This window comes from Melospiza melodia, chromosome 17 (genome assembly GCF_035770615.1).
Source record: "Melospiza melodia melodia isolate bMelMel2 chromosome 17, bMelMel2.pri, whole genome shotgun sequence".
Lineage (NCBI taxonomy): Eukaryota > Metazoa > Chordata > Aves > Passeriformes > Passerellidae > Melospiza > Melospiza melodia.
This window is the reverse complement of record NC_086210.1, coordinates 3,145,220-3,163,106: the sequence shown is the minus strand read 5'-3', so window position 1 is coordinate 3,163,106 and position 17,887 is coordinate 3,145,220. Positions and strand designations below refer to the sequence as shown.

The window sequence follows — 17,887 nt, the reverse complement described above, 5'->3', positions numbered from 1 at the left end:
TTGTGGGCCAGGGGGATGTGAAGGGCAGCAAGGACAAATGGCATAAACCTGTGTGACACTCCAGATCCTCAGGGAACCGAGGGGCCAGTGGGACACTGTGGGAAGTTGTGGAACCAAGGGGATCATGGTGGCACTGTTGGGGCCCATGGAACCAAGGGGCCAGTGTGACACTGTGGGGCCTCATGGAAACAAGAGGCCATTGTGAGCCTGCAGGGCTGCAACACCCCAGAACACTGAAATGCTGGGGGTAACCAAAGGTTCCTTGACTCGAATTTGGTGCACAGGAGAAACACCAACCAGATATTATCAACATGGCCAGATGCAAAGAATATTCTTGGTAGGAAGGGCCCAGAAGGATCATCAAGTCCAGCTCTTAAGTGAATGGCCCACACAGGGTTGAACCCACAGCCCACTGATACCAGCACCATGCTCTGATCAATGTAGCTAAGAGGTCAAAATGACACAAAATATTATTGGCAAAATATAGACAATCAAGGAACTTTTGCAAAGGGTTTAATACAACATCCGCTTCAATATGAAACCCTTATCATAGCATTAAATTCAATAACTTAGCAAATTTAATCTAAAAACCTTTATCCCTTAAGATGTTAAGTTACCCAAAAATGTTCCAGCTAAGTAAGATTAGAAGGAGAAGAAATAGCAAACAACAGAAAGACAGAAGATCCATAGAAAGACACACACATAGGTGCCAACTGCTCAGGTTCCAGCATCACTAACAAAGGAACCCCAGGAGAAGGCAGGACCCAGACCATGGTCTGGCCTTGTGCTCCGGCTTTTAACCCCCTGGGCCTTCATGAGCCCGCCTCTGGGTGCGACTGTCAGTTGCTTGTCCAATCAGAGCCAGGGTAGCACCAGCTGCTAGTGTGTGATTGATTGATTAACAGCTGGGCTAAGCAGAGCTGGGTTAACATCACCCCCTGCTGTGTGATTGACAGCTCTGCCAGGCCAGGGCTGGGAGCGGGGCTCTGTCCCACCACAAACCAAGGCCTGACCTGGCCCTGGCCCCACACGGGCATTCCGAGCATCCCAAGGTGTCTCGGGACGTCGATCTCATCCAGCCTCTGACAGCGACCATGGTGACACTACGGAACCTCATGGAACCATGGGTCAGTTGTGACAATGTGGGTCCAAGGACACCACGGTGAGACTATGGAACCTCATGGAATCAAGGAGGCCATTGTGCAACTCAGAGGCCCTATAGAAGCAAGGGTCAATGATCAAACTGTGGGGCCCATAGGAACAAGGAGCCATTGTGACACAGCAGAACCGCATGGAGCCATGTGGGCCTCATGAAACCAAGAAACCATTGTGACATTGCAAGACCTCATGGAATCAAGGGGACCATTGTGACAGTATGGGACTCCATGAAATCAGGGGAACATGGAACAGGTCTGCCTGGTTTGGCCTCCTGGGGGCTGTCTGACAGGTCCCACTGAATTAGACATGCCAAGGACCACTTCCCATCTGACCATGAGGCACTGGGGCTCTGTGCTTTTATTCCTATGGAAAAGAACTGTCTTTCTTGTCTAGACTCCCATGGCTGAAATTAGGATTCCACCTCTAAAATTCCCTATATCCACGGGTTGCTCCCAGATAAAATCTGCTAATACAGTCAAGTCTGGCTAGCCTTGGCCTCTGGTGACTGCCTCTCATCTGCCCCTGCACATTGGGGCTCACTTGTTTCCTTCCTATGGAGACCATTGTGACACTGCGGGGCGTTGTGGAGCCAAAGGGCCATAGTGACACTGCAAGCCCTTGTGGAGCCTGTTACACTGTAGGAACTTGTGGAACCAAGGAGATCATTGTGACACTGTGAGTACCATGAAATCCATGGGGCCATTGTGACACTGTGGGGTCTTGAGGAACTATGGAGACCATTGTGACTTTTTTGAGCCTTGTGACACGCAGGGGCAATTGTGACACTGCAGAGTACCATGGATCCAAGGGACCATTGTGACACTGTGGGGCCTCGTGGAAACAAGGACATCATTGCGGCTCTGTTGGGCTGCATGGTCCCAAGGGGCCAGTGTGAAGCAGCGGGGCTTTGTGGAACCAAGAGGCCATTGCTGCATTTCAGGGCCTTATGGAGCCAAAGGGCCGTTGTGATCCTGAGGGGCACCGTGGATCCATGGAGATCATTGTGACATTGCAAGGCCCCGTAGAATCATGGAGACCATTTGTCATGATCCGTCCTAGTGAATGGATGATGTGATGGTTCGTAGGGGTGATCTCAGGGTGCAAAAAAAACCAACACAGCACAGGGGATTTGCAGTAACAATCAACAAGTGCAATTTTCTTGAAATAACCACAACAGAAATGCATTGGTGAGGGGAACCGGGGGAACAAAGGAGAAAATAAGGAAAAGAGGGAGGAAGAGGAGGGGTGGGTTATAGCTACCAAACGTGATGCTGAGTTATCCTTCGGGATCCAGCCGATGGAGTCTGCCAGGCCACGTCCGGGGAGATCTTGGAGGCACAATTCATCTGGACCCCAAATTATACTATTTTTCACTGGGGGAAGGGGGAATGAATTTCACAACCGAAACAAAGCTCTTCAGGGGCTGTGGAGAGCTAGGGATATGCGTGCGGAAGAAATCGAGCTGTACGGTCAGTCAGGACATCCCCCCCACCCTGCAGTCAGACCTTTGCTCCGTACCTGGCCGCACCCAGCCGGACGCGAGCAGAAGGAAATGACACTGACTGCCCAAGCTATAAAAACCCTTGTGATCCCTCAATAAACGCCATTTGCTGTCCACCACGTTGGTGTCAGGAGCATATGGACCGAGTGACCCTGGGGTTACGGCCACCGTGCTGGACTAAGAACCTGGTCGCCACGCCTTGAGAAGGCAACAAGGGGGAAAGAATAGTGTCTGTTCAGGGGTACACAAAATCGAGCCAGGCAGTAAGCGAGAAACATTGTTTTCATGGCCCAGTGCCTGCACCTGTACTTGCTCTGGGCAGCTTTCCTCCCTGCCCTCTGCACACCTCCCCCAAGTTGGGAGGGTTTCAGTCGCAGTCCCTGGAAGAAGGTGAGAGGGGGCCTTCTCACACAGGGGTTTCATGTCTCGGGTCCTTGATGAAGAGGCCTACATCTCTACTTGTCTATCACAATGGTTGAGAACAGGCTAGAGGGGTCTTCTCTTGGAGGAGGGACCACGCTAAAGCTCAAACCAGCCAGGCCAGGAGGCGGGGAGAAATTCCAGCACCATTGTTCAGGAAAAAGGGCAGGGTGCTCCTTCGAGTTCAGTGTCGCATATAGCAAACAACACCTCTGGAAACAGTGAGCTAAGATGTGGGATCTCAGTGCCTCAGGACTGAGGTGCAGAGTGACCGAGACCACCCTTGGGGGGCTCGGGAGTTCTGGAATGTTGCCAGAAGTGTCTGGTGGCTGGACTTTGATCCTACACAGGAGACAACACCTGTATGAGGATAGGAGGATTTCACTGGGGTAAATGGTGAAGGGATAAGTTAGTTAGAGTGAAACACAGGGTTTAGGATTTCTGTACAGGGTGGTCTAAAGAAGTAAGATGGAGGAATTGGGGCGTGTCCTGTTCTTCTTCTTCTTCTTCTTGGCCTCCATCTTCTGTGGTAATGTTGGCACTTTGGGATTAGTTATTACTAAAAGTGCACTGGTTAATAAGGGTAAAAGGTATTGGGGAAAAATGATAAATATTGTATACGTAACTTCGAGTATAAAGATAGGTGACCGCCCCGGGGGCTCGCAGTGTGCTCATGGCTGGCTGCTGAGCAGACCTCTGTCGGGCCAAAAGAAAATCTTTTAGATAAACAATTAATAAACGCCGAGACCGAGAAAAGATCTGAAATCTCTTCTCGTCCTTTGAATCGCGGGCTGTCCAAGGCCACCCCGGGCCTTTCCAGGTCACCTAAACAGCCCAGAAACTGACAAAACTCCACCAGATGATCCACACTGGATACGACCCTTTGTGTGTGGAGAATGTGGGAAGGGCTTCCGTGACAGCTCTCGCCTGATCATCCACCAGACAGTGCAAACTGGGGAATGCCCCTACATGTGCTCGGTGTGTGGGAAGAGCTTCATCGAGAACTCCAGCCCGATTCTGCACCAGAGGATCCACACTGGGGAGAGGCCCTACAAGTGCAGGGAATGTGGGAAAAGCTTTAGGCAGAGCTGCCATCTGAATGTCCACCAGAGGATCCACACTGGGGAGAGGCCCTATAAGTGCAGGGAATGTGGGAAAAGCTTCAGGAGGAGCAGTGGGCTGATTCTGCACTAGAGGATCCACTCCAGGGAGAGGCCTTACAAGTGTGGAGAATGTGGGAAGAGCTTCGGCCAGAACTCCAGCCTGATTATGCACCAGAGGATCCACATTGGGGAGAGGCCCTGACAGTGTCCTAAGTGTGGGAAGAGCTTCTCCCAGAACTCTGCTGTGACCCAACACCAAGGGAGGCAGCAGTAAGGGATGCCCTACAAGTGCCCTGTGTGCAGGAAGAGTGTCGCCTTGATTTTTTAAGATTTTCTAAGCCTTCTGATGTTTACATTCTTGTAGCAAATTTTCTCACACAGTTTCTGTAAATAACTTATTGTTTTGCATTCTTTTTTAGAAGAAGAAAAATTTGATGGACTGTTGGTTTGTCCAGTGTCATTGGAGAGGTGGCACTTTCACCCTCCAATCCACTGTCACTTTCAGAAAACTATAAATGTTGGAGTCAGAAAATAAACTCACCTTTTCTCCCTCTTGAGAGCAGCAATGTGTGTGCTCGTGTTGTTTTGTGTCCTACAGTGACAGGAAGAGCTTTGAGCGCTGCTTCAACTCCATCCCCCGTTGGGGACCTCCACTGGATAGTCCACAGTGACCCTCGCTAGGCAGAGACTTGGTCATCCATGGTCCTGGTGATCCATGTTGGGAAGACACCTGGCTGGTGGTCTCCACATCTTCCTGGCTTCCCTTGGGCACTTGGACACAGCCATAGAAAAATCCATTGGGATGCAAACTGACATCAGAATTTCATAGGGAACAGCACATTTTTTTTACTTTTGACACCAAAAGTCTGACCTTTGGCATCCAATCATTGCTTCAGGTGGCATCCAGCAATTCCAAATGGTGTTGGAGGTCTTTTCCAACCTGAATCATTCCATGATTCTAATTCTCTCTGGCCCACCAGCATCTTCCACAGCCAAATGGTGATGGACTGGGGCAAAAAACCAGGATTTTGGAGACAATGGAGTGGAAATCCCTCTTTAAACAGGTCATTTCTACCCACCCAAGCATATGGATCCTCAGCCAGCATGGACACGTAAATGCTTTTATTTTGGCCTTTATTTTCTCTCATTTTTCTTTGCCCTTCACCCAACATTGGGGTAAATATAAAGACATTTAAATATCACACGGATGGTGACATTGTGGGACATGGGTGGGGACATGTTAGGGATGGGGACAAGGACATGGGTGTGAACATGGCTGTGGATGGCGATATTGGGCATGGGGGGGTGTCACAGATAGAGATGGTGACATGGGGCTCTATGGCCATGGATGAGGACATGGGGGACATGGCCATGGATGGCAACACAAGTGGCCTAGGGGACAAGTCCATGGGTTGTCATGTCCATGCCATGAGGTGTCCCATGGCCAAGGACATCACATCCCCACCACCACCATGATACTGTCCCTTTCATGCTACCATTTATTCCCTGCTCTTCCCCTGGCTGTGACACCCGCCTTGTGGGATGTCCCCATGTCCTGGTGACCCGTGTCACTCAGGCCACTCCCACCAGTGGCTCCAGCAGCAGCCAGAGCCCATCCTTGGCACGCAGGATCAGCTCGGGCTGGCGGCACAGGGGTGACCTCACGTTGTCCCTCCGCAGCACCAGCTGGGACGGTGTCAATGCCACTACCACCTTCATCTCAGCCATGGCAAAGCTCTGCCTGATGCAGTTCCTGCCACCACGTCCCCACTGTCACTGTCATCCCACTGTGAACCCAGCCAGGGACAGGGGTGGCACTTGGGGACACTCCTGTCCCCACTCCAGCACATACCTGGGGCCAGCAGAGAAGGGGATGAAGGACGGCAGGAAGGACTGTCCCTTGCTGTTCTCCAGACAACCTCAGAGGATTGAACACCTGGGGTGACACCGACACAGTCACACTGAGGGGACACAGCTGTCACCACTGTGGTGGCAGGGACACATGGAGGCCTTGAGAACAGTTAATAACAAGTCAATAACAGGATGAGAAAAGCAAGTATTAGTCTCAACAAGAAAACCACAGGTATCGGCAACAAAGAGGGGTTGGTGTGTAATCTGCAACCAATGATGAGCTCGGGTTTTGTAATATGTATAAGCTTAATTAACACCACTATAAAAGAGTGTAAGCTAGATCAATAAATCGGAGTTCGATGCTGATCAATTAGGATGGGTCAACTCCCTTTGCTTCCTCAAATGGTGACACCCGATCGTGATACGGCAATGCACCATGGAGGAGTGAAGACACGGCTCAGGTCCTGAGAAGCAGCTGAGACGGCAGAAAACGCGGAGAACAGAAAAAAAAAGCAGATAAAAAAGAAGCTGAGACGCGTCGTGCCTCGGGTGTCGTACAGGCAAGCCCGACTGATACGTGCTGCATGGACCTTGAAGAGGCTGCAACAGCACTGACGATTTTAGGTATGAAAAGGCAAGCAGCATATGATTTATTGACTGCCTTTTTACAAAAAAGGCAGGTTAAGGGGACAGATTTGCAAAAGGATTTACCAGGGCTTTTGGCTTATGGCTACGATAGGGGAATTTTTATTAATCCCCATACGGTTCACGAGTTAACGGAGTGGCGTAAATTCGGTGATTTATTATGGGAGGCTACTTTAGAGGGCAATAAAACTGCCAAGAAGTTAGGTAAATTGTGGCGGGTCGTTCGCAATGAATTATTGCAGTTTCAGGCTGAGAAAGAGGCTGCCCAGCAGGCTACCGCTGCTCATGGGTGTAATAAAGATTACGATCAGGACAGGAGGTACGATCAGGATAGGGGATTACCATTAGCCCCTGCAATGAGGACGGTCTTATTACCTGCTTCGCCACCCTCTTCTGCTTTAAGCCAGGCTACACAGAGTGCTTCTGAGGCTTCCACACCCCCTGAACAACACGAACTATGGCCAAGACCACCCGATAATCTCCCGAAAATCAATGAGCCGATCCCTGGGGTGGAAAATGACCTAGCGGGGGCTATTGCAAGGGAGTGGAGGTTGGCCTGGGCTGCACTTGCCAGAGACGCTATGAAAAAGGGGGATGGGGAGCTTATCAGCGCTGCTACCCAGCTGGCTTGTCCTGTTGTATTCAATCCGCAAGAAGGAGGGGGCATGCAGGCTACTATTACAGCCCTTGATTGGAAATTGCTGTCTCAGCTGAGGTCTACTGTTAGTCAGTTTGGAGTGAAAAGTGAGCCAGCCAAACAGATGTTAGATTTTATTTTTGATGCCAGTCTTCTTCTTTTGGTGAATGATTGTCATGAGGATAGCTAAATTGATCTTTACTCAGCCTCAGCAATTGTTATTCAATGCTCATTGGCAAGGGCTTGTAAATGAATGCGTAGCACAGTTAGGGCTAGGCTTACAAGAACAGGCAAAGACCTCTCAAAATCAGGTGTTAGCTGCTCTTGGACCTCTTCAAACGTCAGCAACACTGCCTTCAATGCCTAGTTGGCGCCAGAGCCGCAGTGACCACGCACCAACCATCCCACTCTCAGTCCCACCCTAATCCTATCATCCTGTTCTTACCATCTCCCTGTTCTCCATCCCATCCCCATGCCCACTATGCCATCCTGCCCACACTATCCCCATTCCCACTGTCCCATCCCATCCTACTCCTACCACTCCAACTCTTCCCATTGCACTCCATCTCTGTCCTCATTCCAGCATTCCCATCCCCTTCATTCCCACCCCATCCCACCCCACCCTATCGTATCTCCTTGTCTTCATCCTTTGATTCTACTTTCCTGCCATCCTACACCCCTGGTCTCTATCCCATCCTACTATCCTGTCCTATTTCTCCACCTCGTTGACCCACACCACCCCATCCAATCCCTGTCTTCATCACATCATTCCCACTCCATGCCAATCATTATCCCTTATTGCCACTACCTCATCCCACCATCCCATTCCAGCCATCCCAGCCATCCCATCATACCCCATTTTCACCAACTACACCCCTATCCACACCAATCCCCTCCATCCCACCCCACTCACCGCTCCATCATCTCCATCATCCAGCGCCTCATCGAGGATGAGCACGGCGGGACGCCGGAGCAGAGCCCGGGCCAGGGCCACACGGCGCCGCTCCCCCGCCGCCAGCCGCCCCCCGCGCTCCCCCACCTCTGTGGGAGCGACCACAGGGGATCAGTGGGGTGCAGCCCTGTTCTCCCCTCTTGTCCCACCCCCCACACTCCCCCACCTCTGCGGGGGGACCCTGGGATCAGTGGGATCCCAGCACAAGAGGTTCCCCCCCCTTCCCCTGCCCCCCACACTCCCTCACCAGTGTGTGAGCAATCCCATGGGATCAGTGGGATCTGACCTGCGTGAGCAATCCCATGGGATCAGTGGGATGTGACCTCAGGGATCCCCCGCACACCCCACCATGTGCCACCCACTCCGCTCTCCCATCGCTGCCAGAGGATCCTGGGATCAGGGGGATGTGCCCCAGGGGTGCCCCATCCATCCCCCTAGCTCTCACCAGTGTCCCAGCCCTGCTCCAGCCCCTGGATGAACTCCATGGCTCCAGCAGCAATGGCGGCCTCCCGCAGCTCTGACTCTTTGCAGTGCTCCAGCCCCAGCAGGATGTTCTCACGGATCGTTCCAGAAAACAGGACGGGATCCTGCTCCACCAGCACCACCTGCTCCAGCCCCAAGCCCTATGATGCTGTCTTGGCTCCTGGTGTCCCCACCCCTGTTCCATGACCCCATGCCACCTTGGTGTCCCCATAGTGTCCATCCCTGATCCCATTCTCCCTATCTGTGTCCCCAGTGTCCCCACCCCTGACTTTCCACTTTTCCCCATTCCTTTCATCCCCATCCCATTTCCCAATGTTCCTATCCCATTTCTTGTTGTCCCCACCCTATTCCTGATGTCCCCATCCTCTTCCCAGTATCCTCATTTCTGCTCCCATGCTCCTGTGGTCCCAGTTCCATTTCATTGTTTATTGCAGACATCTTTTATGGAAAATCCTTTCCTTAGGATTTTTCCTCCTGAGAAGCTGAGAGGCCTCAGGAACAAAATGTAAACATTGATTATCTGCTACTGTGGAATGCAACAGGTGCATCTGTGATGGGCCCATGTTGGATGTTTGTAATTAATGGCAAATCACAACCCAGCTGGCGCAGACAGAGAGCCAAGCCACAAGCCTTTGTTATCATTCTTTCCTATTCTATTCTTAGCTAGCCTTCTGATGAAATCCTTTCTTCTGTTCCTTTAGTATACTTTTAATGTAATATATATATCATAAAATAATAAATCAAGCCTTCTGAAGCATGGAGTCAAATCCTTGTCTCTTCCCTCATCCAAAAACCCCTGTGAACACCATCACAGTTGTCCCCTGACCCCTGTCCCCATTTTCCCCATTCCATGCCCAGTGTTCCCAGTGTCTCTGCTGTCCCACCTTGCGGTGCAGGTACTGGTGTTCATACTCTGGCAGCGGGATCCCATCCAGCAGCACTGTCCCGCTGCCAGGATCCCGCAGCCGCTCCAGCAGCGCCACGGCCGTGCTCTTCCCGCTGCCATCGGGCCCCGCCAGCGCCGTCACCTCCCCGGAGCGCACCTCGAAGCTCATGTCCTGTGGGATGGGGACAGGTGTGTGAGTCTGTCTGAAATATTCCTCATCTGCCTCACCATCATCATTGGGGGACCACTGAAGAGTCCCCACTGTCTAAAATCTCTGGTTCTGAAGGAGAAAGTCACATGCCAACAAGGCCCCGAGACCTGAGAGCATTGTTAAGCTGTTGTCCACAGGTGTATTTACTATATGCTACACTGAGCCCAATGAGAAGAAGAAGGGGGCACCTTGCCTTTTTGCAACAGTAGCCTTGGAAGCTGTCCCCTCTTTGCCTGGCTGGACTTCTCCTGAGTTTTGGGTGGTCCCCCACAAAAGACCCTTCACTCGTCTTACAACTGCCGTGACAGACGAACTGAGATGTAAGAAGCCTCTCCATCAAAGACCAAGACATGAAACCCCCATGTGAAAAGGCCCCCCACACTCTTTCCAAGGACTGGGACTGAGACCCCCAACCTGGGAGAGGTGTGTGGGGGAGGCAACCTAACCAAAGCAAGATGGATGTTGCAGGTGTGAGCAGTGGACCACGAAAACAATGGCTCACACCCACTGCTGAACATGGACTGTGTGTACCCCTTTTCCAAACATTATTCTTTCCTTCCCGAAGATACAATAAACTACCTTTGACTCGGTTGCAAAATCCATTCCCCTTCCCCCATCGAAAAAGAGTATAATTGGGGTCCAGATGGACTGCAACCCTGAGATCTCCCCGACGTAACAGGCGGATCCTCGACTGGACTGGACCAAAGGATTTTGTCTCTGCATTTGGTAGCTATATCCCCCTCCATCTCTCTCTCTCTTTTCTCTCTCTATCTTTTTCTCTCCCTTAATCCCTCTACTGCATTTTGTGGTGGTCATTCAATAAAGCTGCATTCGTTTTATTACTGCAAATCTCCTGTGCCGTATTGGTTTTTTTGCACCCTGAGATCAATCCATGAACTATCAAGAAACCCGTTTGTAAGGACGGATTGTGACAGCAGGTGATGCCAAAATTCCCACCCCTGGGAAACCCCACCTCCCCCCAGACCCACCTTCAGCACAGGGTGCTCTGGATTTCCAGGATATGTGAAGGAGACCTTCTGAAAAGTGACATGGCCCTGAAGCTCGGGGGGCTCCCACGTCCCCCCGACATTCCCTGCGGGTTTCCGATCCAGGTATTCCCAGATCCTCTGTCCAGCAGCTGCGTTGGTCAGGAATTCATTGAAGCCGTAGAGCAGCACCTGGGGAGAAGGAAGGGGGTGGCACCGGGATGGACAGAAGCACGGTCGGATGGACAAACACGTGCATTCCATGGGATCACCTGGGTATGGTTACCAACTCTGTCCTGGTACAGCAGGAAGGTGACGAGGACCCCAGGAGTGATGGATCCGTCACGGAGCTGCTGGTGGCTCCAGCACCATGACCCGGATGGCCAGTTTGATCACCTGTAGGTGGGACAGGCATATTGCTGCCCCCAACCCACTCCTGGTGTCCTCATTCCATCTGCTCCCATTCCAACCCACTCCTGGTATCCCCATTCCATCTGCCCCCAATCCACTCCTGGTGTCCCCATTCCATCTGCCCCCAACCCACTCTTGGTGTCCCCATTCTGCCTGTCCCCATCCCACTCCTTTGTGTCTTTATCTCTGTTCCTGGTGGCCTCATCTCTGTTCCTGGTGTCCTTGTTCCAGTTCTGGATGTCCCCATCTTACTCTTGATGTCCCTATTCCTGATCCTGATCTATCACAGACATATTCTCTGAAAAATCTTTTCACCAGGATTTTTCTCCTGAGAAGCTGAGAGGCCTCAGAAACGAAATGTAAACAATAATGATCTGCTGCTGTGGAATGAAGCAGGTGCATCTTTGATTGGTCTCATGTGGTTGTTTTTACTTGATGACCAATCACAGGTCCAGCTGTGTCAGACTCTCTGTTGAGTTACAAGATTTTATTATTCATTCCTTTCTAGCTTTCTAATGTCTCCTTTCTCTTTCTTTAGTATATAATTTTCTTTTAATATAATATATATTATAAAATAATAAATCAGCTTTCTGAAACATGAAGTCAAGAATTTTGTCTCTTTTCTCATCCTGGGGACCTGCAAACACCACCACACTGATGTTCCCAACCTTTATCCCAGTGTCCCCATCCTGTTTCTAATGTCACCATTCCCATTCCTGCCATGCCGTTCCTGAACTCAATGTCCCTGTTCTGTTGTCCCCATTCCTGGTGCCCCCATTGTACTCTGAGTGCCCCCATCTTAGCCGCTGGTTTCCCATTTCTGGTCCCAGTGTTCTCATTCCCAGTGTCCTCATCCCTGATCCTGGCATCCCCATTCTCTGCTGTTCCCATTCCCAGTCCCCCCTGACCCTGTAGACAAGGACGAAGATTGCCAGCTCCAGCTCTATCTGCTCCTTCAGCCTCAGCTCCTTGGCCAGGTTACATCTGTGCTGCTCCTCCTCCTCCTCCTCTGCCGAAAAGGTTCGGATGGTCTCAATGGCGGCAACAGATTCCTGCACCCCTGTGGCTGTGCGGGCGGATGCTTCCAGCATGGATCGCTGAAGGGCCTGTGGCAGCAACAGGGGATCTCCAACTTTCCCAGATCACCTTCCGGGCCCACCATCCACATCCCATCCCACCACACCCACTGCATCCCCACTATTGCATTCCCGCCATCCCACGCCCTTCTCTCTCACCCTCACCATTCCCATCCATTCTCCTAATCCCACCATCCCCATCCCCACTGTCTCATCCCATACCCACCACCTTATCTCATCCTTCTCTTCTCATCCACACCAGTCCCATCTCGACCATTTTGTTCTATCCTCATGTCAGCACTCCCACCATCTCACTCCCCTGGTCTTTATCCCCTTTCATCCCACCATTTATCATCCTCCTTTCCATTCTCCATCCCATCCCCATCATCCCATTCCCCTTGTCTTCATCCCCTTTCATCCCACCATTTCCACCTCCATCATCCTCCTTTCCATTCTCCATCCCATCCCATCCCATCCCATCCCATCCCATCCCATCCCCACCATCCCATTCCCCTAGCCTCCATCCCAGCTCCACCATTCCCACCTTTCTTCAGTCCCCTCCCACTCTTTCCCTCCTACTCCTGACCTGTTTGCAGGTGCTCTGGATGCGGCGGGTGGCGATTCCAAGGGGCACCTCCAGCAGTGCCAGCTCCGGTGCCAGTCCCACCATGAACCCCCCCACCACCAGGGCCATCACCAGGCTCCGCAGCAGCTGGTTGGCTCCACTCGGTGCTGCCCTGCACACCCGTGGCACTTCCATGGAAAACTGAGCCAGGAGCTCAGCTGCAGGGTGGGAAAAGAGGTTGGGATTGTGGTGGGTGAGACCATGATCCCATCATGGATGATCCCATTTGGGATGGGAATGATGTAATGGGGAGCAGTGGGATGGGATGATGGGAATGGCTGTGGAGATGGTCAGGGTGGAATGGGGCAGGACAGGGGAAATGGGATGGTGGGAAAGGAAATGGTGGGATGGGGTGATGGGATGGTGGGAGGCAGCTGGGGATACGCAACAGGGTGGAGGCACGGGAGTGAGAATAATGGGGACAGAACAGTGGCTAGAATGGGAAAGTGGGATGGGGACAGGATGGAACACTGGAGTAGAATGAAGCCAGGAAGATGGCATAGGATGGAATTGGATGGGATGGTGGGAATGGGAATGATGGGGATGGAGTCGTGGGATGGGATAACAGACAGATGGGATGGGATGGGATGGGATGGGATGGGATGGGATGGGATGGGATGGGATGGGATGGGATGGGATGGGATGGGATGGGATCAATGGGATGGGATCAATGGGATGGGATGGTGGGAATGGAATGGGATGGGATGGGATCAATGGGATGGGATGGTGGGAATGGGATGGGATGGGATGGGATGGGATGGGATGGGATGGGATGGGATGGGATGGGATGGGATGGGATGGGATGGGATGGGATGGGATGGGATGGGATCAATGGGATGGGATGGTGGGAATGGGATGGTGGGAATGGGATGGGATGGGATGGGATGGGATGGGATGGGATGGGATGGGATGGGATGGGATGGGATGGGACGGGACGGGACGGGACGGGACGGGACGGGAGGGGACGGGACGGGACGGGACGGGACGGGATGGGATGGGATGGGATGGGATGGTGGGGATGGGACTGGGGTGACAGACTAGCTGGGATGGGATGGAACAGGTGGGATGGGTCGGGGGGGATGGGGCTGGGCCGTACCCCGTTACCTGCTGGTGTTCCCTGGAAGAAGTCCAGGTCTTGGTGCACCAGGTGGGAAAAAAGCCGCAGGCTCAGGCTCTGACGGAGACGCGCCATCAACAGCATGAAGAGAGACCCCCGGCAGCCAGAAAACAGCACACTGTGGGGACACAGGGACACGGTGACATCGGGGACGTTGGGGACATGGGGACAGGCCCTGGGAATGCTCCAACCCACCTTGTGGCTCCAGCAGCCGCCACCATCCCGACAGCTCCAGCGGTGACTCCGTCCCCACTCCCGATGGCATCCAGCACCTTGCCGGTGGTGTACGGCCCCGCCATCTCCCCTGGGTGTCACCGAGGCTGCATCACCACGGGTGAGACCACTGACACAGGGGGACCCTGATTTGTGGGGGGCAGGATCCAGTCTGGGGAGCGGGGATCTAATTTTGGAAAGGCGGGACACGATTTGGGCAGGAGACAATTTAGAGAAGTCAGGACCCAATTTGGGGGGTTTCGTGAAAAATTTAGGGATTTTACACCCAATTTAAAGTGTCAGTACCAATTTTGGGGGGGGTTCAGCACACAATTTTATGGATCAGAACCTAAACATAGGAGATCAGGACCTTAAGACCCCAGGTCTTAGAGGTCAACATCCATATTTGGGCATCAGACCATTAGTTTGATGGTCAGCACCCAATTTTGGGGGACCAACAGTCAAGTTTGCAGGGTCAGAACCCAATTTGGAAAGTGAGCACCCCATTTTTGCAGGGTCAGCACCCAACTGAAGGGGTCAACTCACAATTTAGGAGGGTCACCACTCTATTTTAGGGTGGTCATCACCTATTTAGGAGCTCAACACCCAATTTTAAGGCACCAGCATCCAATTTGGTGGGGTATCCCAGATTGGGGTTTCCCAATTTGGGGCTGCAGAGCCCAAATTGGGGGTGTCAATGCCTGTCACCACATGTCAACGTCCTAAGGTGACGTTAGGATGTTTGTATCCCCATCTGTGTGTTCTGTTTATGCTGGATATCATGTTCTGTGCCTTCAAGACTGGCTCTGAAGAGTGAAAGTTTTGCTTTGGTTTTGCTATCAGCCGCTCCCCCACGGCTGGCGGGACACAGACACGGGGCAGTACATGGTGCTGCTTTTGCTTTTTGCTTGGCTTTTTGCTTTTCTCTTGCTTCTGCTTTGCTCCTGCTTCGCTCTTGCTTTTGTTTCTGCTCATTATTTAGTTTAGCTAAGCAGTCCAAATTTTTCCCTGGACTGTTTCTCCTTTCCCTTTTTTGGACCTACTTGAGCCTGCTCCAGACCAGGACCTGGGAACACCGAGAGTTTGCACCTTGTGGCTGCAGCAGCTGCCCCAGGACCAGAGGGACTGACAACAGAGCGACCACCCCCAAGAGAGACTTTCTGAATTTGTCATCTTTTTCAGAGTGGTGAAAGAATGTTGTCATCTGGTATTGTTCATTTTGTGTGCTTTGCCTGTTAAATAAACAGGTTCTTCCCACTTCTCTCTGAGGAATCTTTCCTGAACTGGTTTGGGGACGGGTTGTGTGGGTTTGCTTTCTGGAGGGGCCCCTTTTGGAGGTTTTCTCCCAGATTTGCCCTAAACCAAGACAGTCACCCACCAACGACAGCCAGCATGAGGCAGAGGACAGCAGCTCCAAGGACGTTCCTCTGCTCCCAGGTCAGTGCCAGAGCGCGCCGGACGCTGCTGGGAGCCTTGGGGACGCCTCCGGGGGTCTCAGGGACGCTGCCGGGGGCTGGGGGCGCGGCCCAGGCCAGCACGGCAGCAGCGTGGGTGACCCCGAGCCAGGCGGGCGCTGCGGCCGCCAACAGCCCCGGGCCGGCCCCGAGCGGCCCCAGGAGGCTCCGGAAGGTTCCGAACACCGCGGGGGTGGCGGCGGCTGTGACGGCGGCCGCGGTGGCTCCGGAAGGACGGCAAGGGGCTGGCAGCCGGGTGGCCGCGGCCAGGATGGGCAAGCGCAGGGCAGCCTCGAGCCACACGCCCAGCACGCCCAGCGGCGCCAGCAGCGGCACCAGCGGCACCAGTAACACCAGTGCCAGGGCGTCAGCCACCAGCAGCACACTGGGCAGGAGAGCGGCGGGTGGCAGCGCCATGGTGGGACCAGTACGGACAGTGCTCTCTGTGGGGTTCCCGGGGAATGAGCAACAGCCTGTGGAGACACCAGTTAAAACCAGTTAGGACTGGGGCGCTCCCCTGTGCACACCAGTGCTCTCAGTCTAGACTACAGTGCTCCCAGTCTGGCCCGCTGAGCTCAGCAGTCCACACCAGTGCTCCCAGTTCAGCCTGGGGCACTTCCCAGTCCAGCTTGGGGCACTCACCAGTCCACACCAGTGCTCCCAGTCCAGCCCTCTCAGCTACCCAGGCCACACCAGTGCTCCCAGTCCAGCCTGGGGCGCTCCTGAGTCCAGCCTGGGGCGCTCCCCTGTCCACACCAGTTCTCCCAGTCCAGATTACGGTGCTACTAGTCTGGCCCCCTGAGCTCAGCAGTCCACACCAGTGCTCCCACTTCAGACCCCTGAGCTCAGCAGTCCACACCAGTGCTCCAAATTCAGCCTGGGGCACTCTCCAGTCCACACCAGTGGTCCCAGTCCAGTTCGGGGCACTTGCCAGTCCACACCAGTGCTCCCAGTTCAGCCTGGCGCACTCTCCAGTCCAGACAAGGCACTCACCAGCCCACACCAGTGCTCCCAGTTCAGCCTGGGGCACTTCCTAGTCCAGCCTGGGGCATTCTCTAGTCCATATCAATGTTTCCAGTCCAGCTTAGGGCACTCACCAGTCCCCAGCAGTGCTCCCAGTCGAGCCTGGGACTCTCCACAGTCCAGACAAGGCACTCCTCAGTCCGCACCAGTGCTCCCAGTCTAGACTACGGTGCTCCCAGTTCAGCCCTCTCAGCTCCCCAGTCCACATCAATGTCTCCAGTCCAGCTTGGGGCACTCACCAGTTCACACCAGTGCTCCCAGTCCAGCTTGGGGCACTGCCCAGTCCACACCAGTACTCCCAGTTCAGCTCCCAAAAGCTCCGTTAAGGTTTCGCTTTCGAGCCCCCGCCCATCCCGCTCTGCCCCGCCCTCTCCCCGCCCTGCTCCGCCCCCATCCCCGCCCAGACCCCGCCTCCTCCTGCCCAGACCCCGCCCCCTCCGGGCACCGCCTCCTTCGCCTCTCAAACCCGCTCCAGCCCCCTCTGCCTGGCAACCGATGATGTCACCTCCGCTTTGACCTATCACAGACGCCATTTCAGGCGTGGGCGTGTCAGGCGAGGATTCCCGCGCGCGCGTTCCGGGAAACGGCGGCGGCTGCCGGGAAGGGACTGGGCCGGCATCGGGAGCACACCGGGACCGTCCGAGGGCGACACGGTCCGGACCGGGACACGCTGCGAGCAGCACCGGGGCCCGCACGGGCCCCCGGGACTGCCCGGAACCACCGGCGAGAAGAACCGGGAGCAGGACCGGGAGCCAGAAGGACAGACCGAGACCCACCGGACACAGCAGAACCCACCGGTCCCCGTGTCCCCGATACTGTCTCCCCCCATTCGCCGGTTCCTGGCCCTGCTGGGGCCCGAGGGCGGGCGATGGACGCTGGTGGGGAGCTGATGTCGGCTTCTGCTCTCGGTACGGGGGGACCCCGACCGGAGGCGCAGGACCCCTTTGAGGGGCTTTGGGATCCGATTTATGGGTTTGGACATAACAGGACCCCTTTGAGGGGATTTGGGATCCGATTTGTGGGTTTGGATATGGCAGAACCCCATTGAGGGGCTTTGGCATCTGATTTGGAGGATTTGAACATAGCAGGACCCCTTTGAGAGGCTTTGGGATCCGATTTGAACATAACAGGACCC

General features: G+C 53.8%; 1 pseudogene; it reads right to left on the bottom strand.

Annotated features, from left to right (window-relative positions):
- Window positions 1-5,754: 5,754 nt before the first annotated feature.
- LOC134426025 (antigen peptide transporter 2-like) lies at window positions 5,755-17,109 on the bottom strand (annotated as a pseudogene).
- Window positions 17,110-17,887: the final 778 nt, after the last annotated feature.